Consider the following 23,730-nt stretch of genomic DNA (forward strand, 5'->3'; position numbering starts at 1 on the left):
TTCAAAACTGGCAAGAAGCTTTCTGAGAAACTGCTCTGTGTTCTCTTAATTCTTCTCACAGAGTTACATCTTTCCCTTCAAGAAGCCTTTCGCTAAGCTGTTCTTGTGGAATTGGCAAAGGGATATTTGGAAGCCCATAGAGGGCTATGGTGAAAAAGGAAATATCTTCCGTTCAAAACTGGAAAGAAGCTTTCTGAAAAACTGCTCTCTGTTCTGTTAATTCATCACAGAGAGTTACATCTTTCCTTTCAAAAAGACTTTCGCTAAGGCTATTCTTGTGGAATTGGCAAAGGGATATTTGGAAGCCCATAGAGGGCTATGGTGAAAAAGGAAATATCTTCCGTTCAAAACTGGAAAGAAGCTTTCTGAGAAACTGCTCTGTGTTCTCTTAATTCATCTCACAGAGTTACATCTTTCCCTTCAAGAAGCCTTTCGCTAAGGCTTTTCTTGTGGAATTGGCAAAGGGATATTTGGAAGCCCTTAGAGGGCTATGGTGAAAAAGGAAATATCTTCCCTTCAAAAGTGGAAAGAAGCTGTCGGAGAAACTGCTCTGTGTTCTGTTAATTCATCTCACAGAGTTACATCTTTCCCTTCAAAAAGCCTTTCGCTAAGGCTGTTCTTGTGGAATTGGCAAAGGGATATTTGGAAGCCCATAGAGGACTATGGTGAAAAAGGAAATATCTTCCGTTCAAAACTGGAAAGAAGCTTTCTGAGAAACGGCTCTGTGTTCTGTTAATTCATCTCACAGAGTTACATCTTTCCCTTCAAGAAGCCTTTCGCTAATACTGTTCTTGTGGAATTGGCAAAGGGATATTTGGAAGCCCATAGAGGGCTATGGTGAAAAAGGAAATATCTTCCGTTCAAAAGTGGAAAGAAGCTTTCTGAGTAACTGCTCTGTGTTCTGTTAATTCATCTCACAGAGTTACATCTTTCACTTCAAGAAGCCTGTCGCTAAGGCTGTTCTTGTGGAATTGGCAAAGGGATATTTGGAAGCCCATAGAGGGCTATGGTGAAAAGGGAAATATCTTCCGTTCAAAACTGGAAAGAAGCTTTCTGAGAAACTGCTCTGTGTTCTGTTAATTCATATCACAGAGTTATATCTTTCCCTTCAAGAAGCCTTTCGCTAATACTGTTCTTGTGGAATTGGCAAAGGGATATTTGGAAGCCCATAGAGGGTTATGGTGAAAAAGGAAATAACTTCCGTTGAAAACTGGAAAGAAGCTTTCTGAGAAACGGCTCTGTGTTCTGTTAATTCATCTCACAGAGTTACATCTTTCCCTTCAAGAAGCCTTTCGCTAAGGCTGTTCTTGTGGAATTGGCAAAGGGATATTTGGAAGCCCATAGAGGGCTATGGTGAAAAAGGAAATATCTTCCGTTCAAAACTGGAAAGAAGCTTTCTGAGAAACTGCTCTGTGTTCTGTTAATTCATCTCACACAGTTACAACTTTCCCTTCAACAAGCCTTTCGCTAAGGCTGTTCTTGTGGAATTGGCAAAGGGATATTTGGAAGCCCATAGAGGCCTATGGTGAAAAAGGAAATATCTTCCGTTCAAAACTGGAAAGAAGCTTTCTGAGAAACTGCTCTGTGTTCTGTTCATTCATCTCACAGAGTTACATCTTCCCCTTCAAGAAGCCTTTCGCTAAGGCTGTTCTTGTGGAATTGGCAAAGGGATATTTGGAAGCCCATAGAGGGCTATGGTGAAAAAGGAAATATCTTCCGTTCAAAACTGGAAAGAAGCTTTCTGAGAAACTGCTCTGTGTTCTGTTAATTCATCTCACAGAGTTACAACTTTCCCTTCAACAAGCCTTTCGCTAAGGCTGTTCTTGTGGAATTGGCAAAGGGATATTTGGAAGCCCTTAGAGGCCTATGGTGAAAAAGGAAATATCTTCCGTTCAAAACTGGAAAGAAGCTTTCTGAGAAACTGCTCTGTGTTCTGTTCATTCATCTCACAGAGTTACATCTTCCCCTTCAAGAAGCCTTTCGCTAAGGCTGTTCTTGTGGAATTGGCAAAGGGATATTTGGAAGCCCATAGAGGGCTATGGTGAAAAAGGAAATATCTTCCGTTCAAAACTGGAAAGAAGCTTTCTGAGAAACTGCTCTGTGTTCTGTTAATTCATCTCACACAGTTACAACTTTCCCTTCAACAAGCCTTTCGCTAAGGCTGTTCTTGTGGAATTGGCAAAGGGATATTTGGAAGCCCTTAGAGGCCTATGGTGAAAAAGGAAATATCTTCCGTTCAAAACTGGAAAGAAGCTTTCTGAGAAACTGCTCTGTGTTCTGTTCATTCATCTCACAGAGTTACATCTTCCCCTTCAAGAAGCCTTTCGCTAAGGCTGTTCTTGTGGAATTGGCAAAGGGATATTTGGAAGCCCATAGAGGGCTATGGTGAAAAAGGAAATATCTTCCGTTCAAAACTGGCAAGAAGCTTTCTGAGAAACTGCTCTGTGTTCTCTTAATTCTTCTCACAGAGTTACATCTTTCCCTTCAAGAAGCCTTTCGCTAAGGCTGTTCTTGTGGAATTGGCAAAGGGATATTTGGAAGCCCATAGAGGGCTATGGTGAAAAAGGAAATATCTTCCGTTCAAAACTGGAAAGAAGCTTTCTGAAAAACTGCTCTCTGTTCTGTTAATTCATCACAGAGAGTTACATCTTTCCTTTCAAAAAGCCTTTCGCTAAGGCTATTCTTGTGGAATTGGCAAAGGGATATTTGGAAGCCCATAGAGGGCTATGGTGAAAAAGGAAATATCTTCCGTTCAAAACTGGAAAGAAGCTTTCTGAGAAACTGCTCTGTGTTCTGTTAATTCATCTCACAGAGTTACAACTTTCCCTTCAACAAGCCTTTCGCTAAGGCTGTTCTTGTGGAATTGGCAAAGGGATATTTGGAAGCCCTTAGAGGCCTATGGTGAAAAAGGAAATATCTTCCGTTCAAAACTGGAAAGAAGCTTTCTGAGAAACTGCTCTGTGTTCTCTTAATTCATCTCACAGAGTTACATCTTTCCCTTCAAGAAGCCTTTCGCTAAGGCTTTTCTTGTGGAATTGGCAAAGGGATATTTGGAAGCCCTTAGAGGGCTATGGTGAAAAAGGAAATATCTTCCCTTCAAAAGTGGAAAGAAGCTGTCGGAGAAACTGCTCTGTGTTCTGTTAATTCATCTCACAGAGTTACATCTTTCCCTTCAAAAAGCCTTTCGCTAAGGCTGTTCTTGTGGAATTGGCAAAGGGATATTTGGAAGCCCATAGAGGACTATGGTGAAAAAGGAAATATCTTCCGTTCAAAACTGGAAAGAAGCTTTCTGAGAAACGGCTCTGTGTTCTGTTAATTCATCTCACAGAGTTACATCTTTCCCTTCAAGAAGCCTTTCGCTAATACTGTTCTTGTGGAATTGGCAAAGGGATATTTTTAAGCCCATAGAGGGCTATGGTGAAAAAGGAAATATCTTCCGTTCAAAAGTGGAAAGAAGCTTTCTGAGTAACTGCTCTGTGTTCTGTTAATTCATCTCACAGAGTTACATCTTTCACTTCAAGAAGCCTGTCGCTAAGGCTGTTCTTGTGGAATTGGCAAAGGGATATTTGGAAGCCCATAGAGGGCTATGGTGAAAAGGGAAATATCTTCCGTTCAAAACTGGAAAGAAGCTTTCTGAGAAACTGCTCTGTGTTCTGTTAATTCATATCACAGAGTTATATCTTTCCCTTCAAGAAGCCTTTCGCTAATACTGTTCTTGTGGAATTGGCAAAGGGATATTTGGAAGCCCATAGAGGGTTATGGTGAAAAAGGAAATAACTTCCGTTGAAAACTGGAAAGAAGCTTTCTGAGAAACGGCTCTGTGTTCTGTTAATTCATCTCACAGAGTTACATCTTTCCCTTCAAGAAGCCTTTCGCTAAGGCTGTTCTTGTGGAATTGGCAAAGGGATATTTGGAAGCCCATAGAGGGCTATGGTGAAAAAGGAAATATCTTCCGTTCAAAACTGGAAAGAAGCTTTCTGAGAAACTGCTCTGTGTTCTGTTAATTCATCTCACACAGTTACAACTTTCCCTTCAACAAGCCTTTCGCTAAGGCTGTTCTTGTGGAATTGGCAAAGGGATATTTGGAAGCCCTTAGAGGCCTATGGTGAAAAAGGAAATATCTTCCGTTCAAAACTGGAAAGAAGCTTTCTGAGAAACTGCTCTGTGTTCTGTTCATTCATCTCACAGAGTTACATCTTCCCCTTCAAGAAGCCTTTCGCTAAGGCTGTTCTTGTGGAATTGGCAAAGGGATATTTGGAAGCCCATAGAGGGCTATGGTGAAAAAGGAAATATCTTCCGTTCAAAACTGGAAAGAAGCTTTCTGAGAAACTGCTCTGTGTTCTGTTAATTCATCTCACAGAGTTACAACTTTCCCTTCAACAAGCCGTTCGCTAAGGTTGTTCTTGTGGAATTGGCAAAGGGATACTTGGAAGCCCTTAAGGGCCTATGGTGAAAAAGGAAATATCTTCCGTTCAAAACTGGAAAGAAGCTTTCTGAGAAACTGCTCTGTGTTCTGTTCATTCATCTCACAGAGTTACATCTTCCCCTTCAAGAAGCCTTTCGCTAAGGCTGTTCTTGTGGAATTGGCAAAGTGATATTTGGAAGCCCATAGAGGGCTTTGGTGAAAAAGGAAATATCTTCCGTTCAAAACTGGAAAGAAGCTTTCTGAGAAACTGCTCTGTGTTCTTTTAATTCATCTCACAGAGTTACATCTTTCACTTCAAGAAGCCTTTCGGTAAGGCTGTTCTTGTGGAATTGGCAAAGGGATATTTGGAAGCCCATAGAGGGCTATGGTGAAAAAGGAAATATCTTCCGTTCAAAACTGGGAAGAAGCTTTCTGAGAAACTGCTCTGTGTTCTCTTAATTCTTCTCACAGAGTTACATCTTTCCCTTCAAAAAGCCTTTCGCTAAGGCTGTTCTTGTGGAATTGGCAAAGGGATATTTGAAGCCCATAGAGGGCTATGGTGAAAAAGGAAATATCTTCCGTTCAAAACTGGAAAGAAGCTTTCTGAGAAACTGCTCTGTGTTCTGTTAATTCATCACAGAGAGTTACATCTTTCCTTTCAAAAAGCCTTTCGCTAAGGCTATTCTTGTGGAATTGGCAAAGGGATATTTGGAAGCCCATAGAGGGCTATGGTGAAAAAGGAAATATCTTCCGTTCAAAACTGGAAAGAAGCTTTCTGAGAAACTGCTCTGTGTTCTCTTAATTCATCTCACAGAGTTACATCGTTCCCTTCAAGAGGCCTTTCGCTAAGGCTTTTCTTGTGCAATTGGCAAAGGGATATTTGGAAGCCCATAGAGGGCTATGGTGAAAAAGGAAATATCTTCCGTTCAAAAGTGGAAAGAAGCTGTCGGAGAAACTGCTCTGTGTTCTGTTAATTCATCTCACAGAGTTATATCTTTCCCTTCAAGAAGCCTTTCGCTAAGGCTGTTCTTGTGGAATTGGCAAAGGGATACTTGGAAGCCCATAGAGGGCTATGGTGAAAAAGGAAATATCTTCCGTTCAAAAGTGGAAAGAAGCTTTCTGAGTAACTGCTCTGTGTTCTGTTAATTCATCTCACAGAGTTACATCTTTCACTTCAAGAAGCCTGTCGCTAAGGCTTTTCTTGTGGAATTGGCAAAGGGATATTTGGAAGCCCATAGAGGGCTATGGTGAAAAGGGAAATATCTTCAGTTCAAAAGTGGAAAGAAGCTTTCTGAGAAACTGCTCTGTGTTCTGTTAATTCATCTCCCAGAGTTACATCTTTCCCTTCAAGAAGCCTTTCGCTAAGGCTGTTCTTGTGGAATTGGCAAAGGGATATTTGGAAGCCCTTAGAGGCCTATGGTGAAAAAGGAAATATCTTCCGTTCAAAACTGGAAAGAAGCTTTCTGAGAAACTGCTCTGTGTTCTGTTCATTCATCTCACAGAGTTACATCTTCCCCTTCAAGAAGCCTTTCGCTAAGGCTGTTCTTGTGGAATTGGCAAAGGGATATTTGGAAGCCCATAGAGGGCTATGGTGAAAAAGGAAATATCTTCCGTTCAAAATTGGAAAGAAGCTTTCTGAGAAACTGCTCTGTGTTCTGTTAATTCATCTCACACAGTTACAACTTTCCCTTCAACAAGCCTTTCGCTAAGGCTGTTCTTGTGGAATTGGCAAAGGGATATTTGGAAGCCCTTAGAGGCCTATGGTGAAAAAGGAAACATCTTCCTTTCAAAACTGGAAAGAAGCTTTCTGAGAAACTGCTCTGTGTTCTGTTCATTCATCTCACAGAGTTACATCTTCCCCTTCATGAAGCCTTTCGCTAAGGCTGTTCTTGTTTAATTGGCAAAGGGATATTTGGAAGCCCATAGAGGGCTATGGTGAAAAAGGAAATATCTTCCTTTCAAAACTGGAAAGAAGCTTTCTGAGAAACTGCTCTGTGTTCTGTTAATTCATCTCACAGAGTTACAACTTTCCCTTCAACAAGCCTTTCGCTAAGGCTGTTCTTGTGGAATTGGCAAAGGGATATTTGAAGCCCTTAGAGGCCTATGGTGAAAAAGGAAATATCTTCCGTTCAAAACTGGAAAGAAGCTTTCTGAGAAACTGCTCTGTGTTCTGTTCATTCATCTCACAGAGTTACATCTTCCACTTCAAGAAGCCTTTCGCTAAGGCTGTTCTTGTGGAATTGGCAAAGGGATATTTGGAAGCCCATAGAGGGCTATGGTGAAAAAGGAAATATCTTCCGTTCAAAACTGGAAAGAAGCTTTCTGAGAAACTGCTCTGTGTTCTGTTAATTCATCTCACACAGTTACAACTTTCCCTTCAACAAGCCTTTCGCTAAGGCTGTTCTTGTGGAATTGGCAAAGGGATATTTGGAAGCCCTTAGAGGCCTATGGTGAAAAAGGAAATATCTTCCGTTCAAAACTGGAAAGAAGCTTTCTGAGAAACTGCTCTGTGTTCTGTTAATTCATCTCACAGAGTTACATCTTCCCCTTCAAGAAGCCTTTCGCTAAGGCTGTTCTTGTGGAATTGGCAAAGGGATATTTGGAAGCCCATAGAGGGCTATGGTGAAAAAGGAAATATCTTCCGTTCAAAACTGGCAAGAAGCTTTCTGAGAAACTGCTCTGTGTTCTCTTAATTCTTCTCACAGAGTTACATCTTTCCCTTCAAGAAGCCTTTCGCTAAGGCTGTTCTTGTGGAATTGGCAAAGGGATATTTGGAAGCCCATAGAGGGCTATGGTGAAAAAGGAAATATCTTCCGTTCAAAACTGGAAAGAAGCTTTCTGAAAAACTGCTCTCTGTTCTGTTAATTCATCACAGAGAGTTACATCTTTCCTTTCAAAAAGCCTTTCGCTAAGGCTATTCTTGTGGAATTGGCAAAGGGATATTTGGAAGCCCATAGAGGGCTATGGTGAAAAAGGAAATATCTTCCGTTCAAAACTGGAAAGAAGCTTTCTGAGAAACTGCTCTGTGTTCTCTTAATTCATCTCACAGAGTTACATCTTTCCCTTCAAGAAGCCTTTCGCTAAGGCTTTTCTTGTGGAATTGGCAAAGGGATATTTGGAAGCCCTTAGAGGGCTATGGTGAAAAAGGAAATATCTTCCCTTCAAAACTGGAAAGAAGCTGTCGGAGAAACTGCTCTGTGTTCTGTTAATTCATCTCACAGAGTTACATCTTTCCCTTCAAAAAGCCTTTCGCTAAGGCTGTTCTTGTGGAATTGGCAAAGGGATATTTGGAAGCCCATAGAGGACTATGGTGAAAAAGGAAATATCTTCCGTTCAAAACTGGAAAGAAGCTTTCTGAGAAACGGCTCTGTGTTCTGTTAATTCATCTCACAGAGTTACATCTTTCCCTTCAAGAAGCCTTTCGCTAATACTGTTCTTGTGGAATTGGCAAAGGGATATTTGGAAGCCCATAGAGGGCTATGGTGAAAAAGGAAATATCTTCCGTTCAAAAGTGGAAAGAAGCTTTCTGAGTAACTGCTCTGTGTTCTGTTAATTCATCTCACAGATTTACATCTTTCACTTCAAGAAGCCTGGCGCTAAGGCTGTTCTTGTGGAATTGGCAAAGGGATATTTGGAAGCCCATAGAGGGCTATGGTGAAAAGGGAAATATCTTCCGTTCAAAACTGGAAAGAATCTTTCTGAGAAACTGCTCTGTGTTCTGTTAATTCATATCACAGAGTTATATCTTTCCCTTCAAGAAGCCTTTCGCTAATACTGTTCTTGTGGAATTGGCAAAGGGATATTTGGAAGCCCATAGAGGGTTATGGTGAAAAAGGAAATAACTTCCGTTGAAAACTGGAAAGAAGCTTTCTGAGAAACGGCTCTGTGTTCTGTTAATTCATCTCACAGAGTTACATCTTTCCCTTCAAGAAGCCTTTCGCTAAGGCTGTTCTTGTGGAATTGGCAAAGGCATATTTGGAAGCCCATAGAGGGCTATGGTGAAAAAGGAAATATCTTCCGTTCAAAACTGGAAAGAAGCTTTCTGAGAAACTGCTCTGTGTTCTGTTAATTCATCTCACACAGTTACAACTTTCCCTTCAACAAGCCTTTCGCTAAGGCTGTTCTTGTGGAATTGGCAAAGGGATATTTGGAAGCCCTTAGAGGCCTATGGTGAAAAAGGAAATATCTTCCGTTCAAAACTGGAAAGAAGCTTTCTGAGAAACTGCTCTGTGTTCTGTTCATTCATCTCACAGAGTTACATCTTCCCCTTCAAGAAGCCTTTCGCTAAGGCTGTTCTTGTGGAATTGGCAAAGGGATATTTGGAAGCCCATAGAGGGCTATGGTGAAAAAGGAAATATCTTCCGTTCAAAACTGGAAAGAAGCTTTCTGAGAAACTGCTCTGTGTTCTGTTAATTCATCTCACAGAGTTACAACTTTCCCTTCAACAAGCCGTTCGCTAAGGTTGTTCTTGTGGAATTGGCAAAGGGATACTTGGAAGCCCTTAAGGGCCTATGGTGAAAAAGGAAATATCTTCCGTTCAAAACTGGAAAGAAGCTTTCTGAGAAACTGCTCTGTGTTCTGTTCATTCATCTCATAGAGTTACATCTTCCCCTTCAAGAAGCCTTTCGCTAAGGCTGTTCTTGTGGAATTGGCAAAGTGATATTTGGAAGCCCATAGAGGGCTTTGGTGAAAAAGGAAATATCTTCCCTTCAAAACTGGAAAGAAGCTTTCTGAGAAACTGCTCTGTGTTCTTTTAATTCATCTCACAGAGTTACATCTTTCACTTCAAGAAGCCTTTCGGTAAGGCAGTTCTTGTGGAATTGGCAAAGGGATATTTGGAAGCCCATAGAGGGCTATGGTGAAAAAGGAAATATCTTCCGTTCAAAACTGGGAAGAAGCTTTCTGAGAAACTGCTCTGTGTTCTCTTAATTCTTCTCACAGAGTTACATCTTTCCCTTCAAAAAGCCTTTCGCTAAGGCTGTTCTTGTGGAATTGGCAAAGGGATATTTGGAAGCCCATAGAGGGCTATGGTGAAAAAGGAAATATCTTCCGTTCAAAACTGGAAAGAAGCTTTCTGAGAAACTGCTCTGTGTTCTGTTAATTCATCACAGAGAGTTACATCTTTCCTTTCAAAAAGCCTTTCGCTAAGGCTATTCTTGTGGAATTGGCAAAGGGATATTTGGAAGCCCATAGAGGGCTATGGTGAAAAAGGAAATATCTTCCGTTCAAAACTGGAAAGAAGCTTTCTGAGAAACTGCTCTGTGTTCTCTTAATTCATCTCACAGAGTTACATCGTTCCCTTCAAGAGGCCTTTCGCTAAGGCTTTTCTTGTGGAATTGGCAAAGGGATATTTGGAAGCCCATAGAGGGCTATGGTGAAAAAGGAAATATCTTCCGTTCAAAAGTGGAAAGAAGCTGTCGGAGAAACTGCTCTGTGTTCTGTTAATTCATCTCACAGAGTTATATCTTTCCCTTCAAGAAGCCTTTCGCTAAGGCTGTTTTTGTGGAATTGGCAAAGGGATACTTGGAAGCCCATAGAGGGCTATGGTGAAAAAGGAAATATCTTCCGTTCAAAAGTGGAAAGAAGCTTTCTGAGTAACTGCTCTGTGTTCTGTTAATTCATCTCACAGAGTTACATCTTTCACTTCAAGAAGCCTGTCGCTAAGGCTTTTCTTGTGGAATTGGCAAAGGGATATTTGGAAGCCCATAGAGGGCTATGGTGAAAAGGGAAATATCTTCAGTTCAAAACTGGAAAGAAGCTTTCTGAGAAACTGCTCTGTGTTCTGTTAATTCATCTCCCAGAGTTACATCTTTCCCTTCAAGAAGCCTTTCGCTAAGGCTGTTCTTGTGGAATTGGCAAAGGGATATTTGGAAGCCCTTAGAGGCCTATGGTGAAAAAGGAAATATCTTCCGTTCAAAACTGGAAAGAAGCTTTCTGAGAAACTGCTCTGTGTTCTGTTCATTCATCTCACAGAGTTACATCTTCCCCTTCAAGAAGCCTTTCGCTAAGGCTGTGCTTGTGGAATTGGCAAAGGGATATTTGGAAGCCCATAGAGGGCTATGGTGAAAAAGGAAATATCTTCCGTTCAAAATTGGAAAGAAGCTTTCTGAGAAACTGCTCTGTGTTCTGTTCATTCATCTCACAGAGTTACATCTTCCACTTCAAGAAGCCTTTCGCTAAGGCTGTTCTTGTGGAATTGGCAAAGGGATATTTGGAAGCCCATAGAGGGCTATGGTGAAAAAGGAAATATCTTCCGTTCAAAACTGGAAAGAAGCTTTCTGAGAAACTGCTCTGTGTTCTGTTAATTCATCTCACACAGTTACAACTTTCCCTTCAACAAGCCTTTCGCTAAGGCTGTTCTTGTGGAATTGGCAAAGGGATATTTGGAAGCCCTTAGAGGCCTATGGTGAAAAAGGAAATATCTTCCGTTCAAAACTGGAAAGAAGCTTTCTGAGAAACTGCTCTGTGTTCTGTTCATTCATCTCACAGAGTTACATCTTCCCCTTCAAGAAGCCTTTCGCTAAGGCTGTTCTTGTGGAATTGGCAAAGGGATATTTGGAAGCCCATAGAGGGCTATGGTGAAAAAGGAAATATCTTCCGTTCAAAACTGGCAAGAAGCTTTCTGAGAAACTGCTCTGTGTTCTCTTAATTCTTCTCACAGAGTTACATCTTTCCCTTCAAGAAGCCTTTCGCTAAGGCTGTTCTTGTGGAATTGGCAAAGGGATATTTGGAAGCCCATAGAGGGCTATGGTGAAAAAGGAAATATCTTCCGTTCAAAACTGGAAAGAAGCTTTCTGAAAAACTGCTCTCTGTTCTGTTAATTCATCACAGAGAGTTACATCTTTCCTTTCAAAAAGCCTTTCGCTAAGGCTATTCTTGTGGAATTGGCAAAGGGATATTTGGAAGCCCATAGAGGGCTATGGTGAAAAAGGAAATATCTTCCGTTCAAAACTGGAAAGAAGCTTTCTGAGAAACTGCTCTGTGTTCTCTTAATTCATCTCACAGAGTTACATCTTTCCCTTCAAGAAGCCTTTCGCTAAGGCTTTTCTTGTGGAATTGGCAAAGGGATATTTGGAAGCCCTTAGAGGGCTATGGTGAAAAAGGAAATATCTTCCCTTCAAAACTGGAAAGAAGCTGTCGGAGAAACTGCTCTGTGTTCTGTTAATTCATCTCACAGAGTTACATCTTTCCCTTCAAAAAGCCTTTCGCTAAGGCTGTTCTTGTGGAATTGGCAAAGGGATATTTGGAAGCCCATAGAGGACTATGGTGAAAAAGGAAATATCTTCCGTTCAAAACTGGAAAGAAGCTTTCTGAGAAACGGCTCTGTGTTCTGTTAATTCATCTCACAGAGTTACATCTTTCCCTTCAAGAAGCCTTTCGCTAATACTGTTCTTGTGGAATTGGCAAAGGGATATTTGGAAGCCCATAGAGGGCTATGGTGAAAAAGGAAATATCTTCCGTTCAAAAGTGGAAAGAAGCTTTCTGAGTAACTGCTCTGTGTTCTGTTAATTCATCTCACAGAGTTACATCTTTCACTTCAAGAAGCCTGTCGCTAAGGCTGTTCTTGTGGAATTGGCAAAGGGATATTTGGAAGCCCATAGAGGGCTATGGTGAAAAGGGAAATATCTTCCGTTCAAAACTGGAAAGAAGCTTTCTGAGAAACTGCTCTGTGTTCTGTTAATTCATATCACAGAGTTATATCTTTCCCTTCAAGAAGCCTTTCGCTAATACTGTTCTTGTGGAATTGGCAAAGGGATATTTGGAAGCCCATAGAGGGTTATGGTGAAAAAGGAAATAACTTCCGTTGAAAACTGGAAAGAAGCTTTCTGAGAAACTGCTCTGTGTTCTGTTAATTCATCTCACAGAGTTACATCTTTCCCTTCAAGAAGCCTTTCGCTAAGGCTGTTCTTGTGGAATTGGCAAAGGGATATTTGGAAGCCCATAGAGGGCTATGGTGAAAAAGGAAATATCTTCCGTTCAAAACTGGAAAGAAGCTTTCTGAGAAACTGCTCTGTGTTCTGTTAATTCATCTCACACAGTTACAACTTTCCCTTCAACAAGCCTTTCGCTAAGGCTGTTCTTGTGGAATTGGCAAAGGGATATTTGGAAGCCCTTAGAGGCCTATGGTGAAAAAGGAAATATCTTCCGTTCAAAACTGGAAAGAAGCTTTCTGAGAAACTGCTCTGTGTTCTGTTCATTCATCTCACAGAGTTACATCTTCCCCTTCAAGAAGCCTTTCGCTAAGGCTGTTCTTGTGGAATTGGCAAAGGGATATTTGGAAGCCCATAGAGGGCTATGGTGAAAAAGGAAATATCTTCCGTTCAAAACTGGAAAGAAGCTTTCTGAGAAACTGCTCTGTGTTCTGTTAATTCATCTCACAGAGTTACAACTTTCCCTTCAACAAGCCGTTCGCTAAGGTTGTTCTTGTGGAATTGGCAAAGGGATACTTGGAAGCCCTTAAGGGCCTATGGTGAAAAAGGAAATATCTTCCGTTCAAAACTGGAAAGAAGCTTTCTGAGAAACTGCTCTGTGTTCTGTTCATTCATCTCATAGAGTTACATCTTCCCCTTCAAGAAGCCTTTCGCTAAGGCTGTTCTTGTGGAATTGGCAAAGTGATATTTGGAAGCCCATAGAGGGCTTTGGTGAAAAAGGAAATATCTTCCGTTCAAAACTGGAAAGAAGCTTTCTGAGAAACTGCTCTGTGTTCTTTTAATTCATCTCACAGAGTTACATCTTTCACTTCAAGAAGCCTTTCGGTAAGGCAGTTCTTGTGGAATTGGCAAAGGGATATTTGGAAGCCCATAGAGGGCTATGGTGAAAAAGGAAATATCTTCCGTTCAAAACTGGGAAGAAGCTTTCTGAGAAACTGCTCTGTGTTCTCTTAATTCTTCTCACAGAGTTACATCTTTCCCTTCAAAAAGCCTTTCGCTAAGGCTGTTCTTGTGGAATTGGCAAAGGGATATTTGGAAGCCCATAGAGGGCTATGGTGAAAAAGGAAATATCTTCCGTTCAAAACTGGAAAGAAGCTTTCTGAGAAACTGCTCTGTGTTCTGTTAATTCATCACAGAGAGTTACATCTTTACTTTCAAAAAGCCTTTCGCTAAGGCTATTCTTGTGGAATTGGCAAAGGGATATTTGGAAGCCCATAGAGGGCTATGGTGAAAAAGGAAATATCTTCCGTTCAAAACTGGAAAGAAGCTTTCTGAGAAACTGCTCTGTGTTCTCTTAATTCATCTCACAGAGTTACATCGTTCCCTTCAAGAGGCCTTTCGCTAACGCTTTTCTTGTGGAATTGGCAAAGGGATATTTGGAAGCCCATAGAGGGCTATGGTGAAAAAGGAAATATCTTCCGTTCAAAAGTGGAAAGAAGCTGTCGGAGAAACTGCTCTGTGTTCTGTTAATTCATCTCACAGAGTTATATCTTTCCCTTCAAGAAGCCTTTCGCTAAGGCTGTTTTTGTGGAATTGGCAAAGGGATACTTGGAAGCCCATAGAGGGCTATGGTGAAAAAGGAAATATCTTCCGTTCAAAAGTGGAAAGAAGCTTTCTGAGTAACTGCTCTGTGTTCTGTTAATTCATCTCACAGAGTTACATCTTTCACTTCAAGAAGCCTGTCGCTAAGGCTTTTCTTGTGGAATTGGCAAAGGGATATTTGGAAGCCCATAGAGGGCTATGGTGAAAAGGGAAATATCTTCAGTTCAAAACTGGAAAGAAGCTTTCTGAGAAACTGCTCTGTGTTCTGTTAATTCATCTCCCAGAGTTACATCTTTCCCTTCAAGAAGCCTTTCGCTAAGGCTGTTCTTGTGGAATTGGCAAAGGGATATTTGGAAGCCCTTAGAGGCCTATGGTGAAAAAGGAAATATCTTCCGTTCAAAACTGGAAAGAAGCTTTCTGAGAAACTGCTCTGTGTTCTGTTCATTCATCTCACAGAGTTACATCTTCCCCTTCAAGAAGCCTTTCGCTAAGGCTGTTCTTGTGGAATTGGCAAAGGGATATTTGGAAGCCCATAGAGGGCTATGGTGAAAAAGGAAATATCTTCCGTTCAAAATTGGAAAGAAGCTTTCTGAGAAACTGCTCTGTGTTCTGTTAATTCATCTCACACAGTTACAACTTTCCCTTCAACAAGCCTTTCGCTAAGGCTGTTCTTGTGGAATTGGCAAAGGGATATTTGGAAGCCCTTAGAGGCCTATGGTGAAAAAGGAAATATCTTCCTTTCAAAACTGGAAAGAAGCTTTCTGAGAAACTGCTCTGTGTTCTGTTCATTCATCTCACAGAGTTACATCTTCCCCTTCATGAAGCCTTTCGCTAAGGCTGTTCTTGTTTAATTGGCAAAGGGATATTTGGAAGCCCATAGAGGGCTATGGTGAAAAAGGAAATATCTTCCGTTCAAAACTGGAAAGAAGCTTTCTGAGAAACTGCTCTGTGTTCTGTTAATTCATCTCACAGAGTTACAACTTTCCCTTCAACAAGCCTTTCGCTAAGGCTGTTCTTGTGGAATTGGCAAAGGGATATTTGGAAGCCCTTAGAGGCCTATGGTGAAAAAGGAAATATCTTCCGTTCAAAACTGGAAAGAAGCTTTCTGAGAAACTGCTCTGTGTTCTGTTCATTCATCTCACAGAGTTACATCTTCCCCTTCAAGAAGCCTTTCGCTAAGGCTGTTCTTGTGGAATTGGCAAAGGGATATTTGGAAGCCCATAGAGGGCTATGGTGAAAAAGGAAATATCTTCCGTTCAAAACTGGAAAGAAGCTTTCTGAGAAACTGCTCTGTGTTCTGTTAATTCATCTCACACAGTTACAACTTTCCCTTCAACAAGCCTTTCGCTAAGGCTGTTCTTGTGGAATTGGCAAAGGGATATTTGGAAGCCCTTAGAGGCCTATGGTGAAAAAGGAAATATCTTCCGTTCAAAACTGGAAAGAAGCTTTCTGAGAAACTGCTCTGTTTTCTGTTCATTCATCTCACAGAGTTACATCTTCCCCTTCAAGAAGCCTTTCGCTAAGGCTGTTCTTGTGGAATTGGCAAAGGGATATTTGGAAGCCCATAGAGGGCTATGGTGAAAAAGGAAATATCTTCCGTTCAAAACTGGCAAGAAGCTTTCTGAGAAACTGCTCTGTGTTCTCTTAATTCTTCTCACAGAGTTACATCTTTCCCTTCAAGAAGCCTTTCGCTAAGGCTGTTCTTGTGGAATTGGCAAAGGGATATTTGGAAGCCCATAGAGGGCTATGGTGAAAAAGGAAATATCTTCCGTTCAAAACTGGAAAGAAGCTTTCTGAAAAACTGCTCTCTGTTCTGTTAATTCATCACAGAGAGTTACATCTTTCATTTCAAAAAGCCTTTCGCTAAGGCTATTCTTGTGGAATTGGCAAAGGGATATTTGGAAGCCCATAGAGGGCTATGGTGAAAAAGGAAATATCTTCCGTTCAAAACTGGAAAGAAGCTTTCTGAGAAACTGCTCTGTGTTCTCTTAATTCATCTCACAGAGTTACATCTTTCCCTTCAAGAAGCCTTTCGCTAAGGCTTTTCTTGTGGAATTGGCAAAGGGATATTTGGAAGCCCATAGAGGGCTATGGTGAAAAAGGAAATATCTTCCGTTCAAAACTGGAAAGAAGCTGTCGGAGAAACTGCTCTGTGTTCTGTTAATTCATCTCACAGAGTTATATCTTTCCCTTCAAGAAGCCTTTCGCTAAGGCTGTTCTTGTGGAATTGGCAAAGGGATACTTGGAAGCCCATAGAGGGCTATGGTGAAAAAGGAAATATCTTCCGTTCAAAAGTGGAAAGAAGCTTTCTGAGTAACTGCTCTGTGTTCTGTTAATTCATCTCACAGAGTTACATCTTTCACTTCAAGAAGCCTGTCGCTAAGGCTGTTCTTGTGGAATTGGCAAAGGGATATTTGGAAGCCCATAGAGGGCTATGGTGAAAAGGGAAATATCTTCAGTTCAAAACTGGAAAGAAGCTTTCTGAGAAACTGCTCTGTGTTCTGTTAATTCATCTCCCAGAGTTACATCTTTCCCTTCAAGAAGCCTTTCGCTAAGGCTGTTCTTGTGGAATTGGCAAAGGGATATTTGGAAGCCCTTAGAGGCCTATGGTGAAAAAGGAAATATCTTCCGTTCAAAACTGGAAAGAAGCTTTCTGAGAAACTGCTCTGTGTTCTGTTCATTCATCTCACAGAGTTACATCTTCCCCTTCAAGAAGCCTTTCGCTAAGGCTGTTCTTGTGGAATTGGCAAAGGGATATTTGGAAGCCCATAGAGGGCTATGGTGAAAAAGGAAATATCTTCCGTTCAAAATTGGAAAGAAGCTTTCTGAGAAACTGCTCTGTGTTCTGTTAATTCATCTCACACAGTTACAACTTTCCCTTCAACAAGCCTTTCGCTAAGGCTGTTCTTGTGGAATTGGCAAAGGGATATTTGGAAGCCCTTAGAGGCCTATGGTGAAAAAGGGAATATCTTCCGTTCAAAACTGGAAAGAAGCTTTCTGAGAAACTGCTCTGTGTTCTGTTCATTCATCTCACAGAGTTACATCTTCCCCTTCATGAAGCCTTTCGCTAAGGCTGTTCTTGTGGAATTGGCAAAGGGATATTTGGAAGCCCATAGAGGGCTATGGTGAAAAAGGAAATATCTTCCGTTCAAAACTGGAAAGAAGCTTTCTGAGAAACTGCTCTGTGTTCTGTTAATACATCTCACAGAGTTACAACTTTCCCTTCAACAAGCCTTTCGCTAAGGCTGTTCTTGTGGAATTGGCAAAGGGATATTTGGAAGCCCTTAGAGGCCTAGGGTGAAAAAGGAAATATCTTCCGTTCAAAACTGGAAAGAAGCTTTCTGAGAAACTGCTCTGTGTTCTGTTCATTCATCTCACAGAGTTACATCTTCCCCTTCAAGAAGCCTTTCGCTAAGGCTGTTCTTGTGGAATTGGCAAAGGGATATTTGGAAGCCCATAGAGGGCTATGGTGAAAAAGGAAATATCTTCCGTTCAAAACTGGAAAGAAGCTTTCTGAGAAACTGCTCTGTGTTCTGTTAATTCATCTCACAGAGTTACATCTTTCCCTTCAAGAAGCCTTTCGCTAAGGCTGTTCTTGTGGAATTGGCAAAGGGATATTTGGAAGCCCATAGAGGGCTTTGGTGAAAAAGGAAATATCTTCCGTTCAAAACTGGAAAGAAGCTTTCTGAGAAACTGCTCTGTGTTCTGTTAATTCATCTCACAGAGTTACATCTTTCACTTCAAGAAGCCTTTCGCTAAGGCTGTTCTTGTGGAATTGGCAAAGGGATATTTGGAAGCCCATAGAGGGCTATGGTGAAAAAGGAAATATCTTCCGTTCAAAACTGGCAAGAAGCTTTCTGAGAAACTGCTCTGTGTTCTCTTAATTCTTCTCACAGAGTTACATCTTTCCCTTCAAGAAGTCTTTCGCTAAGGCTGTTCTTGTGGAATTGGCAAAGGGATATTTGGAAGCCCATAGAGGGCTATGGTGAAAAAGGAAATATCTTCCGTTCAAAACTGGAAAGAAGCTTTCTGAGAAACTGCTCTGTGTTCTGTTAATTCATCACAGAGAGTTACATCTTTCCCTTCAAAAAGCCTTTCGCTAAGGCTATTCTTGTGGAATTGGCAAAGGGATATTTGGAAGCCCATAGAGGGCTATGGTGAAAAAGGAAATATCTTCCGTTCAAAACTGGCAAGAAGCTTTCTGAGAAACTGCTCTGTGTTCTCTTAATTCATCTCACAGAGTTACATCTTTCCCTTCAAGAAGCCTTTCGCTAAGGCTTTTCTTGTGGAATTGGCAAAGGGATATTTGGAAGCCCTTAGATGGCTATGGTGAAAAAGGAAATATCTTCCCTTCAAAAGTGGAAAGAAGCTGTCGGAGAAACTGCACTGTGTTCTGTTAATTCATCTCACAGAGTTACATCTTTCCCTTCAAAAAGCCTTTCGCTAAGGCTGTTCTTGTGGAATTGGCAAAGGGATATTTGGAAGCCCATAGAGGCCTATGGTGAAAAAGGAAATATCTTCCGTTCAAAACTGGAAAGAAGCTTTCTGAGAAACTGCTCTGTGTTCTGTTAATTCATCTCCCAGAGTTACATCTTTCCCTTCAAGAAGCCTTTCGCTAATACTGTTCTTGTGGAATTGGCAAAGGGATATTTGGAAGCCCATAGAGGGCTATGGTGAAAAAGGAAATATCTTCCGTTCAAAAGTGGAAAGAAGCTTTCTGAGTAACTGCTCTGTGTTCTGTTAATTCATCTCACAGAGTTACATCTTTCACTTCAAGAAGCCTGTCGCTAAGGCTGTTCTTGTGGAATTGGCAAAGGGATATTTGGAAGCCCATAGAGGGCTATGGTGAAAAGGGAAATATCTTCCGTTCAAAACTGGAAAGAAGCTTTCTGAGAAACTGCTCTGTGTTCTGTTAATTCATCTCACAGAGTTACAACTTTCCCTTCAACAAGCCTTTCGCTAAGGCTGTTCTTGTGGAATTGGCAAAGGGATATTTGGAAGCCCTTAGAGGCCTAGGGTGAAAAAGGAAATATCTTCCGTTCAAAACTGGAAAGAAGCTTTCTGAGAAACTGCTCTGTGTTCTGTTCATTCATCTCACAGAGTTACATCTTCCCCTTCAAGAAGCCTTTCGCTAAGGCTGTTCTTGTGGAATTGGCAAAGGGATATTTGGAAGCCCATAGAGGGCTATGGTGAAAAAGGAAATATCTTCCGTTCAAAACTGGAAAGAAGCTTTATGAGAAACTGCTCTGTGTTCTGTTAATTCATCTCACACAGTTACAACTTTCCCTTCAACAAGCCTTTCGCTAAGGCTGTTCTTGTGGAATTGGCAAAGGGATATTTGGAAGCCCTTAGAGGCCTATGGTGAAAAAGGAAATATCTTCCGTTCAAAACTGGAAAGAAGCTTTCTGAGAAACTGCTCTGTGTTCTGTTCATTCATCTCACAGAGTTACATCTTCCCCTTCAAGAAGCCTTTCGCTAAGGCTGTTCTTGTGGAATTGGCAAAGGGATATTTGGAAGCCCATAGAGGGCTATGGTGAAAAAGGAAATATCTTCCGTTCAAAACTGGAAAGAAGCTTTCTGAGAAACTGCTCTGTGTTCTGTTAATTCATCTCACAGAGTTACATCTTTCCCTTCAAGAAGCCTTTCGCTAAGGCTGTTCTTGTGGAATTGGCAAAGGGATATTTGGAAGCCCATAGAGGGCTTTGGTGAAAAAGGAAATATCTTCCGTTCAAAACTGGAAAGAAGCTTTCTGAGAAACTGCTCTGTGTTCTGTTAATTCATCTCACAGAGTTACATCTTTCACTTCAAGAAGCCTTTCGCTAAGGCTGTTCTTGTGGAATTGGCAAAGGGATATTTGGAAGCCCATAGAGGGCTATGGTGAAAAAGGAAATATCTTCCGTTCAAAACTGGCAAGAAGCTTTCTGAGAAACTGCTCTGTGTTCTCTTAATTCTTCTCACAGAGTTACATCTTTCCCTTCAAGAAGCCTTTCGCTAAGGCTGTTCTTGTGGAATTGGCAAAGGGATATTTGGAAGCCCATAGAGGGCTATGGTGAAAAAGGAAATATCTTCCGTTCAAAACTGGAAAGAAGCTTTCTGAGAAACTGCTCTGTGTTCTGTTAATTCATCACAGAGAGTTACATCTTTCCCTTCAAAAAGCCTTTCGCTAAGGCTATTCTTGTGGAATTGGCAAAGGGATATTTGGAAGCCCATAGAGGGCTATGGTGAAAAAGGAAATATCTTCCGTTCAAAACTGGCAAGAAGCTTTCTGAGAAACTGCTCTGTGTTCTCTGAATTCATCTCACAGAGTTACATCTTTCCCTTCAAGAAGCCTTTCGCTAAGTCTTTTCTTGTGGAATTGGCAAAGGGATATTTGGAAGCCCTTAGATGGCTATGGTGAAAAAGGAAATATCTTCCCTTCAAAAGTGGAAAGAAGCTGTCGGAGAAACTGCACTGTGTTCTGTTAATTCATCTCACAGAGTTACATCTTTCCCTTCAAAAAGCCTTTCGCTAAGGCTGTTCTTGTGGAATTGGCAAAGGGATATTTGGAAGCCCATAGAGGCCTATGGTGAAAAAGGAAATATCTTCCGTTCAAAACTGGAAAGAAGCTTTCTGAGAAACTGCTCTGTGTTCTGTTAATTCATCTCCCAGAGTTACATCTTTCCCTTCAAGAAGCCTTTCGCTAATACTGTTCTTGTGGAATTGGCAAAGGGATATTTGGAAGCCCATAGAGGGCTATGGTGAAAAAGGAAATATCTTCCGTTCAAAAGTGGAAAGAAGCTTTCTGAGTAACTGCTCTGTGTTCTGTTAATTCATCTCACAGAGTTACATCTTTCACTTCAAGAAGCCTGTCGCTAAGGCTGTTCTTGTGGAATTGGCAAAGGGATATTTGGAAGCCCATAGAGGGCTATGGTGAAAAGGGAAATATCTTCCGTTCAGAACTGGAAAGAAGCTTTCTGAGAAACTGCTCTGTGTTCTGTTAATTCATCTCACAGAGTTACATCTTTCCCTTCAAGAAGCCTTTCGCTAAGGCTGTTCTTGTGGAATTGGCAAAGGGATATTTGGAAGCCCTTAGAGGCCTATGGTGAAAAAGGAAATATCTTCCGTTCAAAACTGGAAAGAAGCTTTCTGAGAAACTGCTCTGTGTTCTGTTCATTCATCTCACAGAGTTACATCTTCCCCTTCTAGAAGCCTTTCGCTAAGGCTGTTCTTGTGGAATTGGCAAAGGGATATTTGGAAGCCCATAGACGGCTATGGTGAAAAAGGAAATATCTTCCGTTCAAAACTGGCAAGAAGCTTTCTGAGAAACTGCTCTGTGTTCTCTTAATTCTTCTCACAGAGTTACATCTTTCCCTTCAAGAAGCCTTTCGCTAAGGCTGTTCTTGTGGAATTGGCAAAGGGATATTTGGAAGCCCATAGAGGGCTATGGTGAAAAAGGAAATATCTTCCGTTCAAAACTGGAAAGAAGCTTTCTGAGAAACTGCTCTGTGTTCTGTTAATTCATCACAGAGAGTTACATCTTTCCTTTCAAAAAGCCTTTCGCTAAGGCTATTCTTGTGGAATTGGCAAAGGGATATTTGGAAGCCCATAGAGGGCTATGGTGAAAAAGGAAATATCTTCCGTTCAAAACTGGAAAGAAGCTTTCTGAGAAACTGCTCTGTGTTCTCTTAATTCATCTCACAGAGTTACATCTTTCACTTCAAGAAGCCTTTCGCTAAGGCTTTTCTTGTGGAATTGGCAAAGGGATATTTGGAAGCCCATAGAGGGCTATGGTGAAAAAGGAAATATCTTCCGTTCAAAACTGGAAAGAAGCTGTCGGAGAAACTGCTCTGTGTTCTGTTAATTCATCTCACAGAGTTATATCTTTCCCTTCAAGAAGCCTTTCGCTAAGGCTGTTCTTGTGGAATTGGCAAAGGGATACTTGGAAGCCCATAGAGGGCTATGGTGAAAAAGGAAATATCTTCCGTTCAAAAGTGGAAAGAAGCTTTCTGAGTAACTGCTCTGTGTTCTGTTAATTCATCTCACAGAGTTACATCTTTCACTTCAAGAAGCCTGTCGCTAAGGCTGTTCTTGTGGAATTGGCAAAGGGATATTTGGAAGCTCATAGAGGGCTATGGTGAAAAGGGAAATATCTTCAGTTCAAAACTGGAAAGAAGCTTTCTGAGAAACTGCTCTGTGTTCTGTTAATTCATCTCCCAGAGTTACATCTTTCCCTTCAAGAAGCCTTTCGCTAAGGCTGTTCTTGTGGAATTGGCAAAGGGATATTTGGAAGCCCTTAGAGGCCTATGGTGAAAAAGGAAATATCTTCCGTTCAAAAGTGGAAAGAAGCTTTCTGAGAAACTGCTCTGTGTTCTGTTCATTCATCTCACAGAGTTACATCTTCCCCTTCAAGAAGCCTTTCGCTAAGGCTGTTCTTGTGGAATTGGCAAAGGGATATTTGGAAGCCCATAGAGGGCTATGGTGAAAAAGGAAATATCTTCCGTTCAAAATTGGAAAGAAGCTTTCTGAGAAACTGCTCTGTGTTCTGTTAATTCATCTCACACAGTTACAACTTTCCCTTCAACAAGCCTTTCGCTAAGGCTGTTCTTGTGGAATTGGCAAAGGGATATTTGGAAGCCCTTAGAGGCCTATGGTGAAAAAGGAAATATCTTCCGTTCAAAACTGGAAAGAAGCTTTCTGAGAAACTGCTCTGTGTTCTGTTCATTCATCTCACAGAGTTACATCTTCCCCTTCATGAAGCCTTTCGCTAAGGCTGTTCTTGTGGAATTGGCAAAGGGATATTTGGAAGCCCATAGAGGGCTATGGTGAAAAAGGAAATATCTTCCGTTCAAAACTGGAAAGAAGCTTTCTGAGAAACGGCTCTGTGTTCTGTTAATTCATCTCACAGAGTTACAACTTTCCCTTCAACAAGCCTTTCGTTAAGGCTGTTCTTGTGGAATTGGCAAAGGGATATTTGGAAGCCCTTAGGGGCCTATGGTGAAAAAGGAAATATCTTCCGTTCAAAACTGGAAAGAAGCTTTCTGAGAAACTGCTCTGTGTTCTGTTCATTCATCTCACAGAGTTACATCTTCCCCTTAAAGAAGCCTTTCGCTAAGGCTGTTCTTGTGGAATTGGCAAAGGGATATTTGGAAGCCCATAGAGGGCAATGGTGAAAAAGGAAATATCTTCCGTTCAAAACTGGAAAGAAGCTTTCTGAGAAACTGCTCTGTGTTCTGTTAATTCATCTCACACAGTTACTACTTTCCCTTCAACAAGCCTTTCGCTAAGGCTGTTCTTGTGGAATTGGCAAAGGGATATTTGGAAGCCCTTAGAGGCCTATGGTGAAAAAGGAAATATCTTCCGTTCAAAACTGGAAAGAAGCTTTCTGAGAAACTGCTCTGTGTTCTGTTCATTCATCTCACAGAGTTACATCTTCCCCTTCAAGAAGCCTTTCGCTAAGGCTGTTCTTGTGGAATTGGCAAAGGGATATTTGGAAGCCCATAGAGGGCTATGGTGAAAAAGGAAATATCTTCCGTTCAAAACTGGAAAGAAGCTTTCTGAGAAACTGTTTTGTGTTCTGTTAATTCATCTCACAGAGTTACATCTTTCCCTTCAAGAAGCCTTTCGCTAAGGCTGTTCTTGTGGAATTGGCAAAGGGATATTTGGAAGCCCATAGAGGGCTTTGGTGAAAAAGGAAATATCTTCCGTTCAATACTGGAAAGAAGCTTTCTGAGAAACTGCTCTGTGTTCTGTTAATTCATCTCACAGAGTTACATCTTTCACTTCAAGAAGCCTTTCGCTAAGGCTGTTCTTGTGGAATTGGCAAAGGGATATTTGGAAGCCCATAGAGGGCTATGGTGAAAAAGAAATTATCTT

Source organism: Chlorocebus sabaeus, chromosome 5 (genome assembly GCF_047675955.1).
Source record: "Chlorocebus sabaeus isolate Y175 chromosome 5, mChlSab1.0.hap1, whole genome shotgun sequence".
Lineage (NCBI taxonomy): Eukaryota > Metazoa > Chordata > Mammalia > Primates > Cercopithecidae > Chlorocebus > Chlorocebus sabaeus.